Source organism: Dermochelys coriacea, chromosome 6, assembly GCF_009764565.3.
Source record: "Dermochelys coriacea isolate rDerCor1 chromosome 6, rDerCor1.pri.v4, whole genome shotgun sequence".
Taxonomy (NCBI): Eukaryota; Metazoa; Chordata; order Testudines; family Dermochelyidae; genus Dermochelys; species Dermochelys coriacea.
The window spans coordinates 84,459,753-84,487,471 of record NC_050073.1 but is presented as its reverse complement, the minus strand read 5'-3'; the positions used below and the strand labels follow the sequence as shown (position 1 = coordinate 84,487,471).

The window sequence follows — 27,719 nt, the reverse complement described above, 5'->3', positions numbered from 1 at the left end:
CCTGGGGCTACGCCATTACTGATGACAAGATGAGCCTCACCTGACAGGAATCAGGTGCTTCCAATATAAAAGGCAGCAGGAGGCTTCAGGGAAGGGTATGGTTGAGAAAGTAACAGAGGCTGATACAGGCAGGAAGCCTGGCAGTAAGCTAGGGAAGCTCAGGAGATGCTGGTGCTGGTGCTGGTGGGAGGAGCAAGTTTGGCTCCAGCTGAGCCCTAGCCAGATACAGCCTTGGTATGGGAGTTAAAGAAGGGTAGGTGAATTGAAAAATGTTTTGGACTTGTGAGTTCTATTTTTGTGACTGACTGTTGTCAGCCTGGGAGGAGAACTGGGGGAATAAAAGGACTGAACTTAGAAAGTCACTGGTGAGTGTGTAAATTTTTTAAAAGGCCCTAGATCAGTGTTTCCCAAACTTTAACAACCTGTGAACCCCTTTCACTAAAACATCAAGTCTTGTGAACTCCCTCCTAAAAATGAATATTTCCAGGGATTTTCTCCTTTATCTGAGTATAAATTATAAAAGCAGTGGTCTTGGAAACATAATTTTTTTTATGACGCTTATTATACACTATTAATGATTTATCATTACAGTATTTTTATTGCAGTATGAAAACGGCAGCACTCTTGCAAGATCTCCCTTTTGTAGCTTGTGGCACCTTAGAGACTAACAAATTTATTTGAGCATAAGCTTTCGTGAGCTACAGCTCACTTCATCGGATGCCTCACGAAAGCTTATGCTCAAATAAATTTTAGTCTCTAAGATGCCACAAGTACTCCTTTTCTTTTTGCGAATACAGACGAACACGGCTGCTACTTTGAAACCTTTTGTAGCTTGCATCACTTTGAATAAACCTGTTATAAGACAAAGCTCCTATGCTTCATCAAGGAGTATCAGATGTGAAACAGCATGCAGGTATTTAAGAAACCAACTCAAAGAGTTCTCCTATACAAACATTCAGGTCTTGAGCAGTCCAGGCAAACAACGCACGTTACAACGAAGCTTAAACTTGTTCTTCATAATAATTTAAAAAACAATACTAGCTGCCTATTTAATTTTAAAAACAGCAACAAATATCCACCTCCCTTTCCATTTCTTATAAGGAGTCTTGAAGTTTAAATCTCCTCAGTGTGTTAGCTGTGCTTGCTTTGATCTGCTTAGCTCTTGGAAGTCCAGGGGCTCTGGGCTGCTGGCCCTGTGTTGCCTGGGGTCCCTAGGGACAGCTCTGTCCACCATTTGTGAATTTTTTCCCAAGAACCCCTGTAACATTTCTCAAACCCCCAGGGGTTCATGAACCCCAGTTTGGGAACCATTGCCCTAGAGGAAGGGAAATAAAGTTGCGATGGCCATAGAGGAAACCCTAGCCACGTGGCGGTGTTCTGGAGGAAGTAAAGACCACTGTAATACACTCGTACTCTGGGTTGTTCAAGGTAACAGACATCCAACTCTGCTTGTTGCATAAAATTGTTTATAAAAGTAAGCAAAAGTTGGTTTCCATGTTTGTTTAAATAATCCAGTTTGTAAGAAAGAAAGGGGTCTTCAAGACTGCTGCTGAAGTCATGCATTGGCATAACAATGAGCTGAAAGAATCTAGGCATGAGAGGGGATGTTTCTAATGAACTAATTGTAATAGGCTAATTATAGTAGGCAGAGGTTGCTACCCCTTCTTGAACATCGTTGGCCCGTCAGGGCTTTGGATCTAGCCCACTGAATTGCCAGCCGCCTCCTTGTGGCCCTTTGGGGTGAGGTGGAGGGGGGCAGAGGTCTCCGCACACTGCCCTCATCTGTGGGTACCTCCCCTGAAGCTCCCGTTGGCCAGGAACAGGGAACTGAGGCCAATGGGAGCTTCAGGGGAGGCCGCAGGGCTTGGGAGGCCGCAGGGACATGGTGCCAGCTGCTTCCGGGAGTGGTGTGGGGTCAGGGCAGGCAGGGAGCCTGCCTTAGGCCTGCTACATGCCGCTGCCACCCGGAGCTGCTCAAGGTAAGTGGCACCTGGCTGCAGCCTGAACCCTTCCCGCCCCCCTGCCCTGAGCCCCCTCCTGCACACCACACCCCTTCCCACTCACCCTCCCACACCCCAACCCCCTGCTCCAGCCCTACATTCATGGCCCTGCATGCAATTTCCCCACCCAGATGTGGCCTTTGGGCCAAAAAGTTTGCCCACCCCTGGTCTAGGGGTCACTAAAGAACAATGGAATGCGTGAACTAGAAGGACCAAGATTTGCCGTCCTGGCAGCCGTGCCCACTGTCCTCTCTGTCCCTGGGATCCACCATGATACTACTGGAACTTCATTGTCCTGATCCTGAAAAACATTCTGATCAGACTGGGCCAGAGAAAGGAAGCCAGATGACATCACCATTTCCACCAGTTTTGACTGAATCTTGAACACCTCCCTGGAATGTGAGACTTGGGTTCCTGGAGTCATCACCTTCTGCCTTTCATTTCCCTTCCCCACCTTATTTCTTCCCTGTCCTGTCTTTCTTTTTGCCTTCTTTCTAATAAGAGCCTGGCTTAGTAGGTCAAAACAACTTCTCCTTTTTCAACAGGGCTGTGAGCCTGTTACCACAATAGTAGTGTAACAAAACCCCTGAGAGCCCTGGTGCAAGAATGGGTTAGGGCTCCCCTTCCTGATTCTGAAATTTGCCCCCAGCCTCAATCAAGCCTCCCTATCCTTTAGCTCCTGCCTACCTCTCAGAAGCGACTCAAGACAATCTTCTGCCCTAGGCCCACTTCAGGTTATAATGCCTAGAGTAGGGAGCTGAGCCCAGCCCTGTGGGTAACACAAGCTGCTGATGTGGAGTGAGTGTGCAGGGTAGATTCACTCTCAACCCTGGGCCCAGCTCTCCCCTAGAAGCCCCACTGGTTGGGCCTCCATAACCTCATAGGTCCTGGCACAGCTTCACTTGTCCCATTGTAATTACAACACGGGCCAGAAAGGCAGCCAAAAACAACTCCTCAAATGGCCCAACTTTGGCAAACATTTTTCCAGGTCTTGCAGTGGCCAATAAGACCATATGCTGAGCTTGTGAGGCTGCAAGGGAAAGTGTGCACAAGAGAGAGAAGCTGCATTTTTTTCTCTTCCCTTTTGTGTGCCTTTTGTCATCTTTTGTTTTAAAGAAAGCAGGATCAGACTTCAACAGCAAGAGCTCAAGATCATCTAAATTAACTTTTTAGTTTTTTTTCCTTCTAGAAAGGACCATTAAGACTATTAAAGGCTGTCAAACAGAGGTCTGACCTGTAAAAGACTCTATACAATGAAAAGAAGTAAGGGATATTGTTAAAAAGACAGCCTTACTTACATTTCAAATGCCTTTTCCTTCTTTTTCTGTATCGCTAATAAAAATTGAGAGATTTTTAATGATGACTGTTATAATTACCATAAACCAGCAAACTTGAGACCTTGTGTGTACAAAACAGTTAAATGTGGTTCAGGGATTAATACTGTATCCGTAAAGAAAGGTTTTGCTAACATCTTATCCCTTGCTGGGTTTGAGCCACCCTCTAATCACCACAGCAAGCAGTCAGTCTCTTTCTGTTTTTTGTTTTGTTTTGTTTTGGGGGGGGGGGGCGGGGAAGGAGGAAGGTTAATCTCTGCTGAGAGGTTTCAGATAGAAGCATCAGGTTACCCTCTTTCCACAGAAGAAAGAGTAAGGAATTTGTTATGAGGGATTACATAAAGATGGAATATGAAAAATGTTTTCATTTTCAAAAATATCCCACTAGACAGCAAACTAATGGAAAGAGAAATTGAGTATCTTTCCAAAGAAATGGAAGTGGCTGAAACTATGTATTAATATTGCTCAGGGCAAACTGGGATATCTCATTAGGTCACTGGTTCAATCCATCCCTTGCCAGTGGTGCCTTTGAATCAAAATAGAGATGGCGGTCAGCATATGAAAATAGTCTTCACAAATGGTTCTTTGCATGCAAATTGAGCAGTTACACACAAGAAGGTACTTGTGTGTATGAATGCCAATTTGCATGTACTATTACAGAGATGCCTGGGCAGTTTTCATCCTCAGAATTCAACTTCTATTTCTAAAACACTTGTTCCCAATAGTGGTCATGTCCAGGAACTATGGGCCTGAATTCCTAATGAGCCTAGCTGGGCTCATTGACTGGCCTGAGGCCTCAGCCTGTTAGGCTGACCTGCCCACTTGGCTGCAAGGAGTTTACCAGTCAGTATTTAATCTCAGCAGCAAAGTCACTGGCTGCTCAATGGTTGTGCCTGCAGCTGTGACAACTCCTGTACTTGCCTTACTCCTGCCCTGCTCCAGTCTGCTCCAGTCCACTCCAGCCCTATTCTCCTGTTTAGTTCCTGACTCCATACCCTGGCTGTCGCTCTCTCTTCAGTTCTGTTTTTGGACTCTCTGTGTCATTCCTAGCCTCTTACTCCTAGGCCTGACTGCCCATGTTCCAGTGTGTGACAATTTACTTCTATAATGGCTGTTTAGGGGTTTGTATGAAATAAGTTAATGGTCTTAGTTTGGCTCCAGGGACCGTATATCATAGTGCAGAGTTCAACATTATGAAGCCATAACATAAATGACGAGTAAACCATTTTCCGTATAAAACTGTTTGCATATTGTAAAAGAGGAGATTGCAAAATAATTCTCTGGGTGGATGAGATGAAACTTTTAGACACACATTTATTGTCATATTGGATCAAATTGCTTTAATTCTTTGAGAGAGTGAATTTGCTATTCCTGTATGTATGAGTCATTGGTTTTAATGATAAAATTTCTTAAATACAGTGCTTGCTTTGGGATTTCAAACAATGTCATTACAATGGTATTTTAAAGGCACTTTACTTTCAGCATTTTCATATAAGACTCTATAATAGTGTCACAGTTTGTTTAATGTATTTTTCAGACTTGCTAGTTTTTCTTCCTATCCAGTGTGCCATTCAATGTATGAGGCATTTGACCTTATCTCATAGTATTATGGATTGTATTAAAATATATCCTGGATTAAGGCCATCTGTAGTGAAAAGGAACTATGCTAGTAGATAATGTTAGGAACATAGCTTTGCTCTAGAATGGGAATTCCATCATAGACTGTGCTCAGTGAGAGATGATTCAGAAGAACGTGTATAAAAACCTCCCATAATGGACACTTATATGCGAAGATATACTTGGAACATCTTCCTGATCCCAGACAATTAGTGGTAGGTTTATGTCATGAAACATGAAGGTTTATAACCCTCATAAATTTGTATCCTATTTCATTTAACTGCAGCTACTTTATTGTTTGTATAAACGTTTAATCCTTTATTGAATCCTTCTAAGGTCATTGACTCAGTAATACCTTGTGGTTGGGAATTCCACACGTGCTTTAGTTCAAGTAAAAATAACTTTCTCTTTCTTTTCATTGCACCATCTTTTAATTTCGATGAGGTTTCTTGTAACAGGAAGGATAGTGCCACCTATTTGATCAGCATGTTATAGTGCATGTCTTCAATAAGCCACAATGCTGAAAGGAATTGTCAGACAGCTATGACTTAACAGTAGAGGAAAACCATGAGGCTGCATGATAGCATTAATAAAGGAAAGTAATAAAGCAAAAATGTCCCTAGTTACAAACTGTTGGTGCAGTGTATACCTGAGGGGGCTAGCACTTTATATGGGGGTTTTCCTTGCTCTCAACGCTCCATGTTAGTGACTGGGAGATTAGGGTTACTGAGCACTGTTAGAAGGCACTTAGGACTTTGCATAAGTAGAATCTAAATCTCTAAATATGGCTACAGAAATATTTGGGGTGGCACTCTGTGAATTGTGCTGGTCCAAATTCTTAGCAAGCTTTTATGGACTCCAGCCATAAGCGTGTGTATGTGCATGCGGACATCCTCCCCACCATCCTCCGGTAATGAACAGAACAATGACTAGCGTAGCTGGTTAGTTTCTTCTATATAATACTAGTTGTTTTTTTTTTTTTGTTTGAAGCAACCCTTTTATGCCTCCTCTTAGATATATCCCAACATGTCATCTCATCGTAGGCCTGAAGGCACACAGTATAAAACCAATTCCTGATAGCATTCTAGGTTTCTTTCTGGCATATGGCAGGTGCAATTGACTTTGTTTTGTTTTATGGAAGGATGCTTGCCTGGAAGGAAGTTGATACTAACCCTCCTTGGAGGAAAATACTACTACTAGCAGCATGGTGTTAGCCTGGTGGTCAGTGTGACAAAATGAGCAATGATTTATATCTTCTTCTTTTTCCTGCCACTTCCCTATTGGGTTTCAGAGTAGCAGCTGTGTTAGTCTGTATTCCCTATTTGGGTTGGTGACTTTTTATCACTTTCTTCCAAAACATGATTGTACACCTGGCTATCATGCAAATTGGTCTCTGTAACGTCTTCTGATATCCAGTCCAGGTACTGAGTTTTTGGCCTTGGTTATCTTCCATCCATGATCATTGGAAGGGCCATTCTACCAATACAATTCTTAGGTCTCTGCTGGAAATACCAACATATCAACTTTTCTTCAGTTGGGGCAACCAACATTAGGCCCTTCTGTGACCCATCCCAGAGGTAACCAGGGTTGTGGGGCAACTCACTGCCACCTGCCCTTAGCATGAGGAAGTCTTGTCTGTGTCTCCTGTACATCAGATCCCTGACTCCACCAGCCTCTGGGAACATAAGCTTTGCCTTCCAGGCTTCTGCAGGACACTCTGTACAGATTAGTGATAGGCACCCACCAATCTGTGAGACCTCAGTCCCTGATTCACTGGACACTCACAGATCCTCTCTTCTGAAAAGAGTAGTACACACTAGCTGACAAGATTCAACTCAGGATCACCACTTTACTTCACACACAGCACTTATCTAGACCATGAAAACAAGACTATAACCCTCAGATCCTTCTCAGCAGTACCATCACCTAGCCAGTTATTCCCCATTTTGAAGTTGTGTATTTGATTTTTCCCTTCCTAAGTGCAAAGTACTTTGCACTTGTCTTCATTGAATTTCATTTTGTTGATTTCAGACAAGTTCTCTAGTTGGACAAAGTCATTTTTAATTCTAATCCTGTCCTCCAAAATGCTAGCAGCTTTGTGTCACCTGCACATTTTATAAGCATATTGTCCACTCCACTATCCAAGTAATTAATAAAAATTATTAACTGGACCCAGGACTGACCCCTGTAGGACCCTCTAGATATGCCCTCCCAGTTCGACCACAAACTATTGATACCTACTCTTTGGGTATGGTCTTTCAACCTGTTGTGCGTACCCCTTATAGTAATTTCATCTGCACCACATTTTCCTAGCTTGCTTATGAGAATGTCATGTGAGACTGTATCAAAAGTCTTATTAAAATCAAAATATATCCTATATACTTCTTCCCCACTCCATCCAGTAGGCCAGTAACACTGTCAAAGAAGGAAATTAGGTTGGTTTGGCATGATTTGTTTTTGACAAATTCATGCTGATTATTCCTTATAACCCTATTATCCTCTAGGTGCTTAAAATTTGATTTATTTTATTTTATTTTATTTCAGCATTTTTCCAGCTATTGAAACTAGACTGACTGGTCTATAATTCCTGGGTCTTCCTTGTTCCCCTTTTTAATAATAAGTACTATGTTTGCCCTTCTCCAGTCCTCTGGGATCTCACCCATCCTTCATGGTGTAAATAATAGTAAGTCAGAATATTGGAAACAAATTTACATATAAAACCAAATCATAACATGTTTTCTAGTGCCTAAACTTAACTCACAAGACATTTCTCTGTTTCTTACAGCATAGTTTACCCCAAATCCTTTCCCCAGGGTTTTCAGCCAGGATGGCTGAGATCCTGCTTTCCGAGGATCAAGACTGCTGGCAGCTTGTCTTCGCAGATTGAAGGATGCCAGAGTGTTTTTCTGCACCCCTGAATATACCAGATCAGACCTTTGGCCTTCACCTAAAAACAGCATTCTCCCCCCATTGTTTACTTCATCCCATTAATTTCCTTCTGAAATCTCAGCAAGCTCATCATTAGCATTTGTCGATTAGCATACGGAGTCTTCTGTTGTAAGACACACAATGGGCCATTAGGGAGATAAGTCTCCCACCTCCTATCTGGAGACGTTTGTTTCCAGGCATGCTACCTTTGAGTGACCTGCCTTTAACTACAAGGCTTACAGTACATAATTTTCAGCACATATACATAACTCCATATATTTTCCATACATACATCTCACAATGACTATGATGACCAATATGGCACAGACTTTCATTAGAGATCTTACATAACATTCTTATTTAACACCCAGGGGATTCCTGTGCTCTCTGCCAGTTGGTATCAAGAAGTCCTTCGGTCACAATTTCATTTAATTTCATTTCCTATACAGTGTCTCCAACCATTTGACTATCTCAACATCTTTATTTCCATGCTGGAGAGCATTCTGATTTATTTTCTAGTGGCTGGTCAAGTCCCTCTTATGTACATTTAGTTGAATTACGGGGTTTAATTACAATTGTATACACTCTACCTTTTAACCTTATTGGCATCTTTTTATCACAAAGAATTGGGGTCAGCTGCCACCATTTGTGCCAGGCATCACTTAGGAGGGCACCAGAGTCAGCAACCACTGATCTTAGGTATTTAAATTCTTTCATTATTCTAAGCTTTCTGCCTGTGATATCCTTTATGATGAGTCTTCCCCACTCAGTTATCTTAGGCTATGTCTACACTACCACGGTAAGTTGACCTACGCTACGCAACTCCAGTTACGTACCTTAGGTCGAGTTATCATGGGGTCTACATAAGAAAATCTCCCATCGACTTACCTTACTCTTCTCGTCGGGGGTAGAATACAGGGGTTGACTGGAGAGCGATTTGCAGTCGATTTGGCGGGTCTTTACTAGACCCACTAACTCAACCGCTGGTGGATAGATCTCAGAGCGTTGATCCCGGCTGTAGTGTAGACCTGCCCATAGCCTTGGTCTTACCAATGTTCACTCTAGGTCCTGCCTTTTAAAACTATTTTGCCACTTTTCAAAGTTGATTTGCAGGTTCTCACAATCTTCCACACATCACTAAGTCATCAGCAAACTTCCAAGGTGACTCCTTTCATATATTCTCACTTATCACATCCAAGACAACTGCAAACATAAAGGGCTCAATATTTACCCCGGTGCAGACCAATATTTACTGGAAATTCTCTACTGTAGCCCCATTTAGTTTTGACTATGGTAATCACTCCATCATACTTATGCTGGATAAAATGTGTTATCCTTCCAGCACATCTCTCCAAACTGTGGCAAACTCCACCAAACTAGTTCTGTTGGTACACAACTGAATGCTTTCTCCAGGTCCACAAAGACCATATCCAATTATTGTCTATTTGAGCTGGGGGGCAGGAGGGGAGAGTGAGAGAGAGAATATGAGAGGAGAAATTGTCATTAGTAGTATTTAATAATTTATTTGCACTTGACAAATAGTGGTCAATAATATTTTATTTAACCTGAAATATTCAGAAGTTAATTGTTTTAAGATTTAGACTGTAACATGGAGATTGCTAGTCTGGATAACTATAATGCAGTTCATTCAGGATTACCCTTGGAAACCACGCAGAGATTGCATTTTCTGTAGAACAAGGGAGCACGGTGATTCAAGAGCCTTCAGCTATGAGCTTTGTTACCTACTTCTAGTCCATTGAAAATAATTCTAAGTAATACCAATAACCATTTAAACCCTTATAATATAGAAATTATAAATATATAATTTCTCAGCCTACTTGAGAAAATGTCTGTTTTCCTATATCTCATTGATAAGATCAGTGATTCTAGAATGGGTGATCATGTAGAAGACAGGAGGCTGAGGGTTAACAATGGTCCCCTTCTGGGTATACCACAAAATTAATATGTGGCATCCTGAGGATTGGTTGATTGATTCTTGCGAGTGTCAGAGTTTGTAACTCGATCTGTGCTGGCAGACCCCATTTAACCCCTACATGGGCACAAGAGTCACCTGCGTGAATCCAGTGCAGGATCTGACCTAGGTTTGTAGGTAGTTTTTAATAGCTATTGGTATTCATTTTGTATTGTAGTAGTGCCTAGGAGTAAGTCACAGATCTGGACTCCATTGTGCCAGGAGCTGTACAGACACACAACAAAAAGACAGTCCCTGCCCCAAAAACTTATGTTGGTGTTTTACTGTCTGCCTTTTCTAACCCAGTTCAGAGGCTGATTATCACAATTATTATTTCTTTAGTGCTAGTCCCTAAAGACCTTAACCAGCTCTGGACTGATAGTGGAAGGCATTATACAACATCTTAAATGACAGCCCCAGCCCCAAAGGGCTTCTAGTTAAAGGCCCTGATCCTACATTGTGATCTGCACAGAAGCATCAGTCTGTATGTGTCATAATCCAGGATCAGGGCCTAAAAGACCAATGAAGCAATTTGTATATTTTAATATATTAGATTATTGTTTATAGTACATTTGTTATATTTGTTTGGTGTCCAGAGGCCTCTGAGTTGGTGCACCATATACATAAAAAATATTTTATTACTGCAATTGACACCCCAACATGAAGTTTCATCCATTCATTCTGAATTTCTAGGCTTTTGTTAGTCTATATCAAACCTTTATATATTTACTTTCTCATATTTTTAGGACTGAATAGACTGTACATCAGAAAGACTCAAATATATGTTTAAACAGTATCAGTTTTTACAGTTCTATGGGATTTGAATAAACGGATTCAAAGCAGCATCCATCAACGTTTACAACCAAGTTTAAAATTATTATTGAATTGATCACTGAGGTTGCCAGGAGTGTATAGGGTGACAGCTAGATGCCACAGTACATTCAGCTAATGTTTTATTTGGTGTTTTAATGCAACACGGGTGCACTTCCTTGTTGCATTACTAGTTGCATCAACTTTGAAAAAAATCGAATTTCTAGCTTCTGTTCAGACTTGTTCATAAGATAATTATCAAATAACACAATATGCTATGACCAGCTTTCTGGGATTTACATTAAAATAATGGCACTCCATTTAAAAAAGTTGGCAACACTAGTGTGCACAGAAAAAAGTTACTCACATTTTAAAGACCTTCATTTGGGCTTGTACTTAGCCTTACTGTAGGCAAAAATGATGGGATAATGCACACTCAAACAGCTATTTTGGTACTTAACTGACCCTTTGTATACACTTTCCCCAATTTGCAAGCATAATCAGGACCAGATTAGGGCATTGGCATGAGTTTAGGGTCCTGGCTCTAGGACTCCCAAGATGATGTCATAAATCTAAGCTTTCACTTGAAAAAATAAAAATTAACCAGATCCTCAGATATTGGAAATCAGTACAGTGAATGAGACACTACACTGATTTACACCATCTGGGGATCTGGTCCATGTTTCTAGCCCACACTGTTGTGAAAAAAGTTTGAAAATTAATGGAATGTTGTTTGATTTCGCAGGCAATCTGAAGCAATAACTTTTAATGGTAATTGTATACACGTGCATGTGTGCCTACGCACTTCTTTTGTATAGAACTCCAACTGCTGGCTTTAAAAATATGAAGATAGTGCATTTTTCCTGTTCAAAAATAGGAGTGGAAAAATAAAGACAGAATTGAGGAAAGCTTCAGCTACTTTGCATGAAAAAGTTAAAGGCAGAAGTTGCAAAATAAATGGGGGTTAGTTTGTCCATACATTTTGTACTTCTCATAGTAAAGTACATCTAGAAGCGCAAAGATTCATACTGCTGAAAGAGATCAAGTATTTCATCAGATGAGTAATTGTTATTATACAGATAGGTAAAAGTTCTGCCAGCTCTTTAAGATAAATTGTCTCTTCAGCTAGCCATCAAGTGGAGTCTTTTATCATCAGTGGAGAACTGCTATTTTTGCTCTCAGAAAATATACATTTTTATATCCCCTAAATTCTTTGCTTTAATAACTGCAACATCTGAAATAAGTGCTAAGGGAAATTTTTAAAATACAATTTTAATTGGGTGCTCCTGGGATTATAATACAAGGTGTAACAGTGCCTCAGTGAGTGATAATTGAGGATGCCAAATTCAGGACGAACTGCTGAGAAATAGGGCGCACACAACCCAAAACTAGTGGTTATTCTTTTATAAGATATACCAAACCAGCCACAAAAGTACACTCCTGTTTCACCACACTGGCTAACAAGAAAACATAAAGGCAGTTTCCTCAGGCATTCCAGTTCTTATATCACCACCAAAAACACTGGATTCAGAGATGATTGGTTCTTTACCACCAGTCTCACCAAATAATAGGTTCTTCTGATCCCAAAGGACCAGTCACACACCCAGGTCAATATATAACTTAGATCTTCCCCAAAACCAGACTAATGCCAATCCTTTAGTATATAAAATCTAAAGGTTTAATCATATAAAGGAAGAAAGGTGAGAGTTAAAATTGGTTAAAGGAATCAATTACATACAGTAATGGCAAATTTCAGAGTAGCAGCCGTGTTAGTCTGTATTCGCAAAAAGAAAAGGAGTACTTGTGGCACCTTAGAGACTAACAAATTTATTAGAGCATCTAATAATGCTCTAATAAATTTGTTAGTCTCTAAGGTGCCACAAGTACTCCTTTTCTTTTTAGTAATGGCAAAGTTCTTGGTTTAGGCTTGTAGCAGGGATGGAATAAACTGCTGGCTTACGTCAAATCTCTGGAGTACAGCCACATCTTGGATGGATCATTTAGTCCTTTGTTCAGAGCTTCAGTTTGTAGAAAAGTTCCTCCAGAGGTAAGAAGCAGGATTGAAGACAAAATGGAGAAAATGAAGCTGCCTTTTATAGCCTTTTGCCATGCAACCTGTGCGTCCTTTGTTTCAAACACAAGCTGCCCAGCACATGGCTTGGAAGCCTTAGAGTTTTCTCCATGGGCATGTCCCACCATGCCTTGCTGAGTCATAAGGTGTATCTGCTTTCTCTCAAGGGGTCAGTTGTATAGCTGATGGCCCTTAATGGTCCATCACGCTGGCTAGGCAGTGCTAATGCCAAATTGTCTGGGAGTGTCACCCAGAAGCATAGCACAAGTTTGAAATATAGACAGACATACATATCTATAACTCATAATACAAAGGTGATACAAACATATAAACAAGATTATCATATCTAGCAAATTATAACATTTTTGCAGATATCTTACATGGCATATCTGGCTGTCACTGGTGTCCCAGTGGGGGATAGCTATGGTCACTCAATTAGAGTGAACTGCAAAGAATGGGGCAGACAATCCTCATAAAACTGGTGAATATTCCAATACTTATAACTTCACATACAAAAATAATACATGTGTACAGATAGCATAATCATAACCAGCAAAACATAACCTTTTCATAGACACCTCACTTGACAACCTTTGTACAATATTTGCTGCAAATATATAACAGTGGTTGCAACAATGATCTATGTGATCAGATAACGTCACACCAGATATCCACCAAATTGGGACACCAAAGGTCTCATTTGCAACTTATTGGGAGCCCAAGTCTGAACTGAATTTTTGTGTGAATTCACATAATTGTTCATCAAAAATAAATATATCTAATGATATTTGTTTATCCAGGAATATGATAGAAAATATAGATAATGAACTTATTTGAATTTTCATACATCCTCTGCTAAGATATTTTCAATATACTATATTTAGCGGAATTCTGAAATTGTGTTACCAGTATTCTTTTAGGTACTAAAGTCTGAAATATGCATCACGTGGGTTGTTAGTGTTAAATGATACTGATGCTTTCCTGTGATTGGAGTACAGTAAATCATGGAGCATAAATTGGCCTTTTCAGCACATGCAGCAGAATCGCCAGAGAGGAATCATGTATTTCAAACTGTTGTGCTAGCAAAAAGCCAAGAGCTGTTCGGAACAGGAGATCACTGAATCTAAATCATGGAAGAGTGATAACATTAATGGCAATGCAGATGGAAAATGTTCCAAGAAAATGTGTGTTCTTGTTGTTTGGAAATAACTATTTTAAATATCTACTGTATTTTACAAAAACATAACAAATGACCCCAGTATTCATACCAATTAATGGTGCCACAACACATTCATTTCATGGCTCATATGTAATCAGGCAACTCTATCTATGTTGTCTTGATGTTACTTCGGAGAGCTGATCAGGATTTTTTTGATACATTTTGTCAGAAAACGTAAGTTTGTCGAAAATGAAACTTTTCATGGATGCATATGAGTTTAACTGAGACTTTAATTGGAAAGGTTTCTTAGGTCCAAGATGGAATTTTGAGGGAGAAAATGACACCCCCCCAGAATAGCCAATAACCCAGGTGAGTGATCGAACCATATGTATGTGGGAGATCCAAATTCGGCAGAACAGGGACGTTAATGTGAGGTGTCCCACATCCAAACGGAGTGCTGTAACCATCCAGCTACTGACTGTTCTGCAGTGACTTGCTACTCCTCCCCTTTTTTCATGGAAAAATGTTGAACAGTCTCATTTTCTTCCATGTCTAAATGAAAACACATGTCAAAACCTCGAAATATTTCATGGAAACAGAATTATTTTCTGTTTTCTGGCCAGCCCTAGTTATCATGCCCAGGCTTCTTTTCTCACTTATTTCTTAACAATGCACCACAGATCATTGTATTGGATGGCAAGTCAGAACTCAACTTCTTGTTTGGCCGGCATATTATTATGCTGTGATGTGAGTTGTGCATACAACTTATCACAGTAGAGTGGGAATTTCTAAACCTTGAGAGAGTGGACCTCTCAACTTCAGTCATTGCTCAAGAAAAGCTTAGGGATGAAAAACCTGGGTGAGAAAATGAATATCCCTTCATATAGTTGTTCCCTTCTTGTCACATGGCTTCTTAGAACAGGATAAGAGACTCCCCATGCATACTTTCCATGGGTCAGATATTGCAACCTTTGCATGAGTAGCACATACTGAGTCAGGTAAGTTCATTGATATTAATGGGACTAGTATAAATAAGTGCTACTCATGGTCAGTAAAAGTCAAGCTCTATGGTACAGTGAAGCAACATCCATACACCAGGTTTGCAAAGTTGTGTCATTCTGTGTTCCTTCTTTTACAAATAAACCAGGAAACTTAGGCAAGAAGTTAAAAAAAAAAAAAAAAAGAAAAAAGAAGCTTACAAGAAGTGGAAGGTTGGACATATGACCAGGGAAGAGTATAAAAATATTGCTCGGGCATGTAGGAAAGATATCAGGAGGGCCAAATCGCACCTGGAGCTGCAGCTAGCAAGAGATGTCAAGAGTAACAAGAAGGGTTTCTTCAGGTATGTTGGCAACAAGAAGAAAGCCAAGGAAAGTGTGGGCCCCTTACTGAATGAGGGAGGCAAGCTAGTGACAGAGGATGTGGAAAAAGCTAATGTACTCAATGCTTTTTTTGCCTCTGTTTTCACTAACAAGGTCAGCTCCCAGACTGCTGTGCTGGGCAACACAAAATGGGGAAGAGATGGCCAGCCCTCTGTAGAGATAGAGGTGGTTAGGGACTATTTAGAAAAGCTGGACGTGCACAAGTCCATGGGGCCGGACGAATTGCATCCGAGAGTGCTGAAGGAATTGGCGGCTGTGATTGCAGAGCCCTTGGCCATTATCTTTGAAAACTCGTGGCGAACGGGGGAAGTCCCGGATGACTGGAAAAAGGCTAATGTAGTGCCCATCTTTAAAAAAGGGAAGAAGGAGGATCCTGGGAACTACAGGCCGGTCAGCCTCACCTCAGTCCCTGGAAAAATCATGGAGCAGGTCCTCAAAGAATCAATCCTGAAGCACTTAGAGGAGAGGAAAGTGATCAGGAACAGTCAGCATGGATTCACCAAGGGAAGGTCATGCCTGACTAATCTAATCGCCTTTTATGATGAGATTACTGGTTCTGTGGATGAAGGGAAAGCAGTGGATGTATTGTTTCTTGACTTTAGCAAAGCTTTTGACACGGTCTCCCACAGCATTCTTGTCAGCAAGTTAAGGAAGTATGGGCTGGATGAATGCACTATAAGGTGGGTAGAAAGCTGGCTAGATTGTCGGGCTCAACGGGTAGTGATCAATGGCTCCATGTCTAGTTGGCAGCCGGTGTCAAGTGGAGTGCCCCAGGGGTCGGTCCTGGGGCCCGTTTTGTTCAATATCTTCATAAATGATCTGGAGGATGGTGTGGATTGCACTCTCAGCAAATTTGCGGATGATACTAAACTGGGAGGATGGTAGATACGCTGGAGGGGAGGGATAGGATACAGAAGGACCTAGACAAATTGGAGGATTGGGCCAAAAGAAATCTAATGAGGTTCAATAAGGATAAGTGCAGGGTCCTGCACTTAGGATGGAAGAATCCAATGCACCGCTACAGACTAGGGACCGAATGGCTCGGCAGCAGTTCTGCGGAAAAGGACCTGGGGTGACAGTGGACGAGAAGCTGGATATGAGTCAGCAGTGTGCCCTTGTTGCCAAGAAGGCCAATGGCATTTTGGGATGTATAAGTAGGGGCATAGCGAGCAGATCGAGGGACGTGATCGTTCCCCTCTATTCGACACTGGTGAGGCCTCATCTGGAGTACTGTGTCCAGTTTTGGGCCCCACACTACAGGAAGGATGTGGATAAATTGGAAAGAGTACAACGAAGGGCAACAAAAATGATTAGGGGTCTAGAGCACATGACTTATGAGGAGAGGCTGAGGGAGCTGGGATTGTTTAGTCTGCAGAAGAGAAGAATGAGGGGGGATTTGATAGCTGCTTTCAACTACCTGAAAGGGGGTTTCAAAGAGGATGGCTCTAGACTGTTCTCAATGGTAGCAGATGACAGAATGAGGAGTAATGGTCTCAAGTTGCAGTGGGGGAGGTTTAGATTGGATATTAGGAAAAACTTTTTCACTAAGAGGGTGGTGAAACACTGGAATGCGTTACCTAGGGAGGTGGTAGAATCTCCTTCCTTAGAGGTTTTTAAGGTCAGGCTTGACAAAGCCCTGGCTGGGATGATTTAACTGGGACTTGGTCCTGCTTTGAGCAGGGGGTTGGACTAGATGACCTTCTGGGGTCCCTTCCAACCCTGATATTCTATGATTCTATGATTCTAAGACTGTTAAACAAGAATGTCCCTGAATATTTGCCTACCCTTAGAATAAAGTTTTGTTGGGATTCCCTTTGAGAACTTGCTACTTTGGCTTCCAAAGAAGTCAGTTCAACTGCAGAAAGTGGTTCGGAGGGAATACCAACAGCTTTGACCTGAAAACACATTTTGGTGCAGTAAAGAAATGAAATAAAAAACCCCATTTTTTGTGACATTAACATGACAAATACATAAGAATAAGATATAAAGAAGAAATATCAGCTGTGTTTACATTGCAATCCTTTCAATGTGAGGGAAGTTGAGGAAGCCACTACTAAGCATTTGAAAATAACTATACACAATATACAAAAGTTTGTATACACTATATACAAAACTTTGAAATATAAATACTAATAAAGAAGAGCAGAAAGAAAAGGAGAAGGTGAAGGCAAAAGCACTGGGAAAGATAAATTTCTCAAAATCCCCATACTTCCAAGTGTCTTGGGTCCTGAAAACACCTTGCTTATCCTCTGTGAGAATGTCAATAGAGCTGTGAAACATTCTTTAAATATGAGAAGAGTGAGCTTTTTTGTGCCTAAATTACATTAAAATATAACCCATTGAGATTCTAGTTAATCAAATGTGTACACAAATGCACAAAAAGAATCTGACTCAATAATATCTTTCATATGTAGCTCATTGTTTTTTCCTGACATGCTGTACCAAACCTTGTGATCCAAAACATAAGTCTACATCTTTGATGCATTTGACATAACCAACCCAATGTGATAGGTTTTATATTCAATTACTGCAATTACTGCATCCGAGGAAGTGAGCTGTATCTCACGAAAGCTTATGCTCTAATAAATTTGTTAGTCTTTAAGGTGCCACAAGTACTCCTTTTCTTTTTGCGAATACAGACTAACACGGCTGCTACTCTGAAACCTGTTAAAATCTTTTGAGGTTCACCCACTGCTTGGTCCTCAAGGTTCCTTTGACATAGAGGTTAATTAATTGGGGGGGAGGGATAGCTCAGTGGCTTGAGCATTGGCCTGCTAAACACAGGGTTGTGAGTTCAATCTTTGAGGGGGCCATTTAGGGATCCAGGGCAAAAATTGGGGATTGGTCCTGCTTTGAGCAGGGGGTTGGACTAGATGACCTCCTGAGGTCCCTTCCAACCCTGATATTCTATGAATATCTATGAATTGTGTACTCATGTCCTGAGACTTTGAGGCATGATGTTCTCAACTTTCATGGGAGTTGATGGTCTTTGGTCACAAGATTGAGCCCTAATGGATTAAATACTCCTGGGCAGTGCATTGTCCCTGCTAGATGGAATTTAAAGGCTTTCTTGGAAATATGATGTTTGCATTATTCCTCTGCTATAACACAATAATTCTGGTTAGCAGAGAATTTTAAAACAAATTATAGAATGAACCTTGCAATGTTAGAAAGGAGCATGTATCAAAGCTAAGCTTATTTAAGCTAGGGAAAGACTAAGCCTGTTCCAGCTATATGTCACAGTTCAGGACAACTGCACCTGTATTTCTCATCTGGTTCAGGGCACCCAACCCTCAGGCTGCCAGCTCCCCAGGTGTGGCCCCTCTTGGGTGGAGAGATGTGTATGTCTCCCTTCTGACTGGGATATTTCCTGGCTGGACAGTCTCCTGCCTTCGCTATGTAATTCCTAGCACAGACAGTCTTCCTAAACAGACCTGCTTGCTTTCTCGCCAGAGACAGAATAGCAGTGTAATTGCTAGAGATATAAGTTACCATACAATTCTTTCTATGCAAGCCTACTTTATTCTTAAGGTAAAAAGCATAACAGAGAAAACTTTTTAAAACAATAAAAGAACCTACACGCATGCTAATAAGTTTACCTGGCATCACCCCTCCCTAGAGGTTTCTTTGTGATCACAAATGCATCAGAGTTGCAGCTTGGAACAAGTGCAGTCTTATGAGGCCTCAGTAGGCCAAGTAATTCCAATACTTCTCTAACAACTGGGGCCTTATGTGGACTAGGGGTCCTGTCCATTTGCTGGATCAGGAAGAAGACCTTGAGTCAGCCTAAACTTAGGCTTTTTATCCAAAAGTCTTTTCTTTGTCTGTGGGTCTTTGGAGAATCCCGTTTGAACTAATATATGCATATCTTCCCCAGGAAGGCTTCAAAGTCTGATAGCTGTGGATGTTCATTAGTATCCCCCCTCCCTCCTAGAGAAGGTACATACAATTCTACAATAACACATACACTTCATACAATGAACCCAAAGATTAACCCTATTAACCCTAATTCAATCAAGTTGAACATACCTCAGTAAAACTTCTCTTAATTCCATAAGGTTTGTTCAGTATATTAGAGGATGATGTCAGTCTGTCACAGCAGCTTCTTCAAAATGAGGGAGTTCTGGCACTGGAAACCATCAGATACTTTCACTGCATCTGAGGTTGAAAGATCAGGTTAGTCATTTTCGTGCCATTATTGAAAATTGTCTGGTATAAAGCTTCTTTAATGTTTTTTCTCACCAGTGAGAGAGAGAGAGAGAGAGAGTAGAATGAGCTGCTATGACATATCCACGGTACAATCAAGACTAATGAGTATCTGTTACCCCTGTCCTCTCACCTGGCATGCCCTATGATTTGCTTTTCTGCAGTAGCCTCCAGTTTGGTCGGCTCACACACAGCCTGCAGCATGCAAGTCATTTCTCTCTCTCTCTTCCCCCCCATCCCCCGCACCCCCACAGCAAGCCAGACCTTGGCTCTTACCAGCCTTGGTTATATTGCAGGGTGACCACAACAAACCCCCAGTCGTAGATTTCCCCCCAGAAATGTACGTCTTGTATTGCCCAGCCCTCTCTTGGACAACACAAATTCATAAAAGTCCACATTTCTTTAAAGAAATAGTATGCGCACACCTTGTTACTCCAAATGACGTTTCACAGACACTTCAATTTAAACACACTGGATTAGATAAAACAATAAAACAAGTTTATCAGATACAAATAGAGAGATTTTAAGTGAATGAGGTACAAAAGTCAGAAATGGATACAAGAAAAATAATAAAATGCAACTGGTGCCTAACTTAACAAACTATGTTAAATTCAAAGCAAAGTTTTTTCATCACATGCTCTCAGCAGTCTTACTGACCAAACTTCTTAGCTGAGGACCCCTTTTCCAATTCAATAGCTGCTTCCTGTCTCTCTTCTTGTAAAGTGAATTGATGGACACAGAGAGAGAGAGAGAGGGGAGGGATCTTTGTCCCTCTTTTTTTTATAGTGTCAGTCCCCCTCTGGGAAAACATTTTCAGCTGAGATTTTGGAGACAAAAGTCCATGGAGAAGGATGTTCCCTGAGGCTTTTCCTCACCTTTTTTGAGGTTTCTTTGTCTACTCTTCCTGCTTGATGACTCTGTTTACTGCTTAAATGCAAATTTAAGTAGCGCTCACATTCCTCTTTGCCAACTTCTTCTGTGGGTTGGAACATGTGTTGTTAACATCATACAGGGAAATTTTATAACTTCACATACAATGTTGTCACACTTATTTTATCTGAGCAATATTGATCAGCAAGTTTTCAGAGAGTCCCTCAAAAGGCATAGGTTGTACAAAGATTATTACAGCAGCATGTAGGGTGTGGGCACAGAGATATTCTGTCACAGCTGCTTTATAAAAACGTTTGTGGAAAGAACATTTTGTACAGAGTGGTGTGTTCCTGTAAGGTCTTTAATGTTTGGATGCCTGTAGATGATATACACATTTGCTGCTTTTGTATGTCGCTGTCCCTGAATGAACTTTACAGATAAATATTTTAATAGTTTCTGAATAGCAGAGTGATTTGATCAATGAAGCAAAAGCAACAGGGATGAGATTAGTTGAAGCACCTTTTAAAGTTTTTAAATAGTAGCTTGTAGAAAGAAACTTTAAACTCGCTGGGGGAGTTTGTCTTTAGAGTAATTTAATAAAGGAAAGCAGTGGAAGTCTCTTAATCTAGTAGGACTAAACGAAGAAAATGAAATTAAATCTTAAAATATGGTGGTCACCGCTTAAATGTCAGATTTTAACACCTGGCAAATCCCTTAGATTCCATGTATTGCACTTAGCACAGTTACCAGATACCTTCTATACTAAGAGCTAGCATATGCTGACTTTTAAATGGCTTCTGCTGGTATGTGCTGAAAGCACTGTGCTTTTGTGTCCTATGGCTCTAGGCAAATAAGTTTTTGATGCCTCTTCTCTTCACAAAATAGAAAGAAATGGTCAGCAATAGAGTAAATATATTTGTAAGAAATTACATCTTGAACGCTGTCTCTGAAATTCAGCTTTGGAATGAACCTGACTTCATTCTGTTCAGTACTGTACTATATTACACTTTTCTCAGGCAAGTGGGCAGGCAGTCAATAGGCAGGGGAAAGAGGAGTTGTAGAAAGCAGGAGAAGAGTATAAAGAACCCACTCCTACTACTGAAAGTGCTGCTGCTGCTGCCTCCGCCCACACTGAGGCCTGGACTATTTGAAGTGACTGTGACCAGGGAAGAGGCCTATGGATTCTTATCTATTTCTATTAATTGGAAGTGACATCTAAAAGACTGGGGGTTGGGGGTACTACTTTTTCTTCTCTAATGTTGTCATTAGCTATTGCTCAGGTCCAGAGACTGCTGTTATTGTTTTGATTTGTTACTCCTTTGTTTAAAAATTTCTGCTTCATCATAGCAAGTGTTACAGTTACTGAGTGAAATGCACCTTAGACCACTGTTAAATCTCTCTTAAACATACCCCCTATATGGCAGGTCTGGCTTTCTACCCCTTACGCTGAGTGGTACCGTGCTTGATTCCACCACCCTGCAGCCAGGTCTCTGGGTGTCACTCACCCTGTTTCTAAATTGTGTTATTGTGATAGACCCAACTGCGACTGGCACCTGTAAGCCCTTTCACTCCAGGGACTTGTGGCCAGCAAGTTGATTAAAGTCCCTCAAAAACAGCATCTTCAAAACAAAAAGCATTATTTATGCAGTCAGTCCCCCAAAGATACAAAGCACATAGAGCAAAAGGTAGACACTGTACCTATCAGTGTCCTGATTTTTCACATTTGCTATCTGCTCACCCTAATCCTGAGCCCATAAAACTGGACAGCTGGCAGTGTGTACTGACCACCCTTACAGATTTCCCAAGACCGCTACCTCAAAAAAGGGACAATCCTGGGAAGATCTGGGGAAGTGGCAGCCCTACCAGCTACCCCCCATCTCTGACTTGGAGAAACAGACTTACTCTTTTTTCAGCGTGCTCTCACTGTATGTTTCTTCACCAGCCTGTAACTTTGACCAGACATTCACTCAGCCCCCTCCCTTTTCTTGGCCTCTGGGTCCTGTAATAGCTTTGTGTTCCCTTTGGATTTCTCTCTTCTCAGCCTTGGCAAAACAGCTGTGGAGTTACCTCTTCGTAGATATAAACCTAGTTGTCATGTCTCAATGTTTGTTGGGATATTCCTTATCTAGGCCATTATTCTACTTTTCCTTATGGGATTCTTTATCAACCATTTTGAGCTAACTCTTTAGCAAATAACCCATCATAAACAAATGCACAGAGGCACACATCACATTCGTAACAAATAATACAGATATTTCCCTGTTTGTTGCTGTGGCAGTTAATGCTGTTATTTAGGCTCACTGTTGCCTTGTTGAAGTTATAACAGTAGAAGCTTAAATGCCTCTCATTCACCAAACATCTTTGGACTTGTCACCTCTTTGCTCATCTATACTATGAAAGAAAGGCCTCTGTGATCCTGAGAGCACCTCAGTGACAACTGGCAAAGGGCCCAAGGTACTGTAACTCAGATCAGGCCTGACACACTCATTACCCCCCAACACACTGTTGTCATAATATGTATCTGAAAGGTGCCATGTAATGTAAATTATGATGTATGCATGGGTTGTGTAAAAAGTGTGTGGGAGGCAGTGCATAAACCCAGCCCACCTTAGACAAAAAAATGTATATTTACCTGTCTGACCAGCTTGATTTACAGTCAGAGGAAAATGATGATACATTTACATATAAGGTAAACAAAGCCATCAAGCTGACAAGCGGAAGTGAAGACCATAGTGACCATATTGAGAGACCGAATCTGCACCCCAGGAAGCATTGTTAAGAAATCTTTTCTCTACCACACATACCCATATTCTCCCTTTACTGTATAGAAATACTTTCCAGCTGGTGGTTTGAGAAGGGAAAAGAATAGGGTAAAGATTTTATTTTATTTTATTTTATTTCTATTTTAAGAAATTATGTGATTGGAAACTACAGTTGATGGGGAGAAACAAAAAATTCTCTTCCTTCCCCAGACCCACTGCAATCTTTTTTAACTACTGCTGACTTGGAAGCTGTTCATACTGCAGACAAGTTACTTGCTGTTCTTTCTAGCCTGTCGTATTCTAATATATTATTCGGTTTAATCTTATCAGCTGTTCAGGCATTAGAATCTGTTCAGACTTTGATCTCTTTGGCTCCAAATTGGATCTGGTGGTCCTGAAAACGTCTTTTGGAAGAAAATGTCACACAGCTATGAGAGAAAACTAACAAACTGCAAATTACATTTGATGGTCCTAAGAATCTGGTAGGCATATTAAAAGATAATGCTCTACTCCCCAGGGAATCAGAAATTATTGAATATCATATTAAATCTTCTAATATTTTAACTATAGGTCTATATCAGAAGATTTCTATTTGTTTTCATGTTAATAATTTTTGTAAAATTCAGATTACTAATTTTTTTAACTTATTTTCTAGTTGAGCTGGTAGACAATAGGAATTTCCATCCTGGGGGGGAAATTTTGATAGATGCTTTCCTCTTGAATCAGAACAAAGAGTCAAAATATCAAATATTTTTGTGTAATGGAAAAGTCAGGAAAACCTTGTCATTCTTACTTTTTCAATCAGAAGAAAACAGTTCAACATTCCTGAATCAAAATGTTTCATTTCAGTTTCTTGAACCAACTCAAGACTTTATTTCTCAATTTGACACCGAAATATGTCTGCCTGAGCTGCTGTGATGCCTTGTAGAAACTGTAATTCAAGTACCACATGCTCCCCATTCTCCTCTATGGGCCTTCCATGATGCACTGCAGTCTTTCCCCTAGTGAACCACCATTATGCATCCTGGGAGATGTAGTCCAGCCAGGGAGCCAAGCCCGTGGAGAAGAATGGGGGCATGAGACACCATTGCAATTGCGGTGGGCACAGATTAATGTCAGACTGTTCTGAAATGAAATGTTTTAATTCAATTTGATTCAACCCAACATGAAATGAAATATTTTGTTTTGATTTTCCCTAGTGGGGAAAAACAATTATTTCAGACAAAATATACATTTCCCATGGGAAATGTTTGGTTTTATAGAAACTGCATTTTCCATCCAAAAAACATTTGAACAGAAAATTCTACACCAACTCCATGTTCTAGATCTTCTTTAACTTTTAATTTAATTTTATGTTGTACCTTGATAATTACGTTTGGATTTCCTGTTGATAAGGGGAAGATAATGCCAAACCTGTCCCATTAACGAAAAACTTTTCTCTCTTCACAGCTGCACAAAATTGCAGGGAAAAAGGTCCCTGATCCCATTGACATCAATTGGCATTGGATGGAGCCCTGACTTTGAATCTATTACTTTGGAATTACCAGTCCTTTTTCCTGCCAAATTCAGGAAGATTGCAGATGGAAATAAATGCACTAAAACTATTTTCTCTTACTTCCCCACAGATTGAACTAGAAAAACTTTTTTGTGAAAAAGGTCTTAATGGACTAGAGGACAACTCTACAGTAGATTCTCTGCTTGAAGATTTGGAATAGTATAGTAACCTGTGCTCTTTTGCTTTATATTAACTAAGCAATATGTTTTAGCCAGCCTGTACTGCTTTCTTTGTGGGTCTTTTTTTTTTTAAAGGGAATACTTTAGATATTTAAATGTAAAGGCCCAGCTTTTTTTCTGAAGATTTGTCTAGACTAATTGAGCACTTTGCCATGCTTTTTCTCTTTTTAGGAAAAGTTTCTTACTAAATGTTGTCAATTTAGGCCCCAGTTCTGCAAAGGTTTACTCACATGCTTAATTTTATGCACAATGAGCTGTCAAGCATACGCATAATTTTTTTCAGAGATGAGGTTTTAATCTATCCTGAGTCTAATTCTGCCACACTTGATGACAGTTCCTAACCACATAAGCACCGAAGTCAATGGGATTTCTTGCATAGTAGGATGAGACTCATCCTGAGTAAAAGTGGCAGAATCTGGTCCTAAATTAATATTGAGAAATTAAGCTGAAATATTAATACTTAATTTTTGGCTTTTGAATACAAGTTTAAGACCCATTGAGTTCAATATGAAATTAAGGTTTAATGTATACTACTTTAATCTTAAAACAATTTATAAACTTTGTGATTATTTTTTTAAAGGTGAATGTTGTGTAACATAATGAGCTAAAAGACAGATTATAAATTCCGTACTCAAGGGAATAATCCCAGTGAAGTCAATTCAGCAAATCCTATGAGTAACAGCTCACTAACATAAGTAAGATTCACAAACTGATGCTAATAAAATAATCCTTTTTTTTTCTCACTGTTAGCATAACAGAACATTCCTGTATTTGCTGTTGCAATTTCAGGAAAGGAATGTTACCATGGTTACAGGACTGGACTGAATTCCTGTATCTCAATTGCTGAACACTTTTATGACTAACCTCTCAGATGCACCTTTCAGTTTCAAGATGAAACTTTGAAGCTACACTAACCCCTTTGAGTTTTAATCCCATAAAACCCAGGGCTGATACATTAGGTATTCCCCAAATAGATAAAAGGAAATGTACAACTTGATAGAGCACTGTACTATAGCAATGTCTGGCTGTGGTGCTGGCATGTTTCTCAGAAATTATTTGGCTTTTAACACCTAATGTTTTAAGAAACATCAAATACACTTTATGGGTTTTTTCAAACTAACTTTAAAGTTATATAGTAAATAGGATCTGCTTCTAGCTGAGGAAAAACTTACTATTACTCATAATGTCCGGATCATAAAAAGTCTTCTTTTTAGCTCTTCTTGTTCAGCTGTTAGTTTAAGAGCTGAAAGATTCCTAGCTCAAGCCATGACAGCAATAGTGTACAGGTCATGTTTACAACAAATTGACTACAGGATGGAGGCACTTCACTAATTGTGACGATATGACCACCAGATTGAATGAACAGTTAACTTCTGAAGTGTTCTTATGAGCATATCAAGCATGTTGGAACAATTTTGTATAGTAGAGGTGTTGAGAGCCATTGAACCAAACTGTAAACCCTGTATATAATGTAAAGCACTTCAAACCATGGGGTGCGGCAGCACCCCCAGTACTCCTAGTTCTAGCACCCATGGAGCATACATTTCTGTGGGAACCTTTGGCTTTAAATCTAAATAGGGATCAGTAAAGGTAATTGCTTTGGACTCAATACATTGCTGAAGTCATGTAGTTGTGAGAATTGAAATAAGATTCTCCTGGCTGCCCATAGGTGTCACCCAACACGGAAGCCTGGATTTGATTTTTTTTTTTTTTTTTTTTTTTTTTTTAAGGCACAACTTGAGCAAAGGCTGGAGGGTACACTGCATAAACCCAGGATTATCACCAGGAGGCACTGTGACTCAGATACATCTCTAAGTCACAGTTCGTCTCCTGCTTTCTCCTTGGTTCTGCTGTAAACAACTACTCATGCCTTTCTGGTGCAACTGCTTTGGTCAGTGACCGGAGGGAAGGAGTGGAACCAAATCTCCAGTTATTCCCTGCCCCTCCTCACCTATTTGCTGCAAGGTAGGAGTAAGCAGTTATACTTACCCCTATGCGCAAGTACCCAATAACTGGATACCCTGAGAGAAGAAAAATATCCCCCTTAAATCTGAGCCATGATCTAGACTAGAATTAGCATAAGTTTTACAGAGGGTCCCATTCTGCAAACCGTATTCACATTGAACTCAATGGAATTATTCACATGAGTAGCAGTGCTCAACATGAGTTAGACTGTAGGACTAGGCCCAAATTCTGTTACGGAGACGTACATATTTACATCTGTCAAATGCTGTGCCTTTCAGTGAGCTTATCTGTTTCTCCAACAAAACCGCATTTTATTAGCATGTTTATGGCAACAAAAAAGTGTACTTTTGCTTGAAATCTGCTGTTTCGGCAGCCTATAATTTTAGAAAGACTACTTCACAACACTAGACCATCTTGCCACATGCATGATACACAGGGCTAAAAATAGGGTTTAAAAATCACAGCACTGAGGAACGGTTAAATGCAGAGTGCTTCAGATGGCACACTGAGGAAAGTGATGCAGATTAAAAGAAATCTAGGCACTCTGGAAAAGGTGGCTTTGACCCTTGGAGGAAATAATAATACAGTGCTGAACCTAAGCTACTATATTTCGCCTGACATGCTTTATTTACAGCTCAAGAACATGTCAAATAAAATATTAAAATATCAAAGGAGAGAGGAGAAATTTTGCTTTAAAAAATCTGGGACAGTTGCATGATATTGCATAGCCTTGATGACTAAATAATGTATTGGGCATTTATGTCTTTACAAGCCAGTCACTGAAATAAGATAACCATTCATACCTCTCTTTCACAGCATGAGTGATCCTATATATAAAGCTGTTTTCACAATGTTCTTCAGGAAATGAAGTTGTCATCAAGCGCGCGCCAGATAAATAAAAATATAGTA

The 27,719-nt window shown here is 40.3% G+C and overlaps 1 long non-coding RNA gene across 3 annotated transcripts; it reads left to right on the top strand.

Annotated features, from left to right (window-relative positions):
* The first annotated feature begins 97 nt into the window (after nt 1-97).
* Nucleotides 98-26,885, top strand: LOC122460733. Of its 3 annotated transcripts, none has more exons than XR_006282206.1 (5): nt 98-365; nt 19,151-19,212; nt 19,332-19,449; nt 23,442-23,593; nt 24,561-26,885. It is a non-coding gene; the product is annotated as an uncharacterized LOC122460733 (long non-coding RNA). The 3 variants fall into 3 exon arrangements; XR_006282205.1 differs by having other exon boundaries at nt 111-365; nt 19,342-19,449; XR_006282207.1 differs by lacking the exon at nt 19,332-19,449 and having other exon boundaries at nt 111-365.
* The last annotated feature ends 834 nt before the right edge of the window (nt 26,886-27,719 follow it).